Source organism: Frankliniella occidentalis, unplaced genomic scaffold (genome assembly GCF_000697945.3).
Source record: "Frankliniella occidentalis isolate FOCC.00 unplaced genomic scaffold, Focc_3.1 Scaffold394, whole genome shotgun sequence".
Taxonomy (NCBI): Eukaryota; Metazoa; Arthropoda; class Insecta; order Thysanoptera; family Thripidae; genus Frankliniella; species Frankliniella occidentalis.
Window position 1 is genome coordinate 105717 of NW_026267516.1, and position 1828 is coordinate 107544.

Below are 1828 nucleotides of genomic sequence, written 5' to 3' on the forward strand. Positions count from 1 at the left end.
ACTTCTCGTCTATTCCTTTTAGTACCGAACCTTACAATTGGCGCAGTCGGTAGCTAAAAGAAAGAGAGAGGAAAGGTGCTAGCCTAGGATTTATCTGATTTCTTTGTACAGGCCTTCCCTGTGTTTCTCCGCCCTTGGACTTCCCTGACGACGACCCTACCTGCCCCCGGTTTACCCTGCTCTCTGCTCCTATTCCTGACGACCCGTGCCCGTGCAGTTCCTGTCCTGTCCCGGTGCCCTGCTCGCAGAATTTTGACCTTTGGTCACCAGTGAGTCACCCTCGTCCCAGTAGTTTGCACTTGTCGGTATGCCGCGTGATCGCCGACCTGGCGCCTTCCTCTGAGTCATTCCTGACGTCGTCGAAGACGACCAGGTACCGGCCGACGACGACGCTGGCCCTGCCCCAGTGCAGGCCGCTGGCGCGCCGCCCGGCCCGGACCTGGCGGCCATGTTGCAGGAGCTCAACGCGCTCCGCGCCGCTGTCGCGGCCGGCGCCGTTGGCCCTGCTCCTGGTGCCGGTGCAGCAGCCGCTGCTGCTGCCCATGCCGGCCCTGCTTTTGATGTAGATTTAGTAAATGCTGAAACAATGCTTGCGCTGCGTAAGGCAGTTCCGAGGTATGACGGGCGCGTCAGCTACGACGTGTACCGTCGAGACTTCGACGATTTGGTGAGCGCCTACCCAGGCCTCACGGACAGGCAGCAGTTCACTCTGCTGTCGTCCGCTCTTGAAAAAGAGCCAAAGTCCCTGTTTGAGGACCTGCCCGAGCGCACGTTCGAGGCCTTGGACGACGCGCTGCGCATGGCTTACAGCAAGCCCGTGCACGCGCTGACCGAGATGCGTGCCTTCTTCGCGCTCCGTCGGAACTCTGACGAGGCGCTCGAAGAGTGGAGCACACGCGTCAGCCGAGCTGCTCGCCGCGCCTTCCCCGACACGGCCCTGGTCCGCGTCGTGGAGTAGGCGGTGCAGCAGTTCATCAGCGGCCTGACCGCTGCTGATGTAAGGAACGCGGTTGCGGGATGCAGCCACCCCACCATGGCTAAGGCCCTCAAGGCCTGTCGCTTGGCGAGGTCGCGGTGTCCTTCTCCGCCTCCTAAAAAAATGCGCACTGCTGCTGTGTGCGAGGCCACCGTCGTGGCAGGCCCGTCGTCCTCGACGGCCACCTCTACGGCCTCGGCCCCCGCAGCTGCACCCACCGCCGACTCTGATGCTGCTAGACTGGACGAGCTTTCGAAGCAAGTCCAGGCTATGGTCCGCTTGATTTAAGCTGAGTCAGCCCCGGCCGGCACGTCGCAGGCCAACAATGGCCAGGCGCGTGGCCGCGGCGGCCACGGCCACCCACGCGGCAGCGGCGGCAACAGAGGAGGAAGGGGAGGTGGTAGTGGTAGTGGTAGCAGAGATGGTGCCTGCTACACCTGCGGTGAGAAAGGCCACTTCTCGGCGAACTGCCCGCGTGGCGCTCCGCACCCCCTCCCCTACGCGCAACCCGCGGCACAGCCACAGCACATGGCTGTTCAGCCCGCTCCGTGCTCCGCGATGCCTCCTAACGACAAAGTCCGATGTATTGCGCTCCCGTTACTCAAAGTTCGATCTGTTTCGCTCCCGTTACACAAAGTCCGATGTGTTGCGCTCCCGTTACACAAAGTTCGATCTGTTCCGCTCCCGTTACACAAAGTTCGATCTGTTCCGCTCCCGTTACACAAAGTTCGATCTGCTTTCCGTCGCGCTCTGCATCGCGGTCTTATTATGTTTATTTATATTGTCGCTAATATTGCCGGTAGAAAAAAAGTAAAAGCTGCTGTCTGTTGCTAAAAGATTGAAGAACAACAT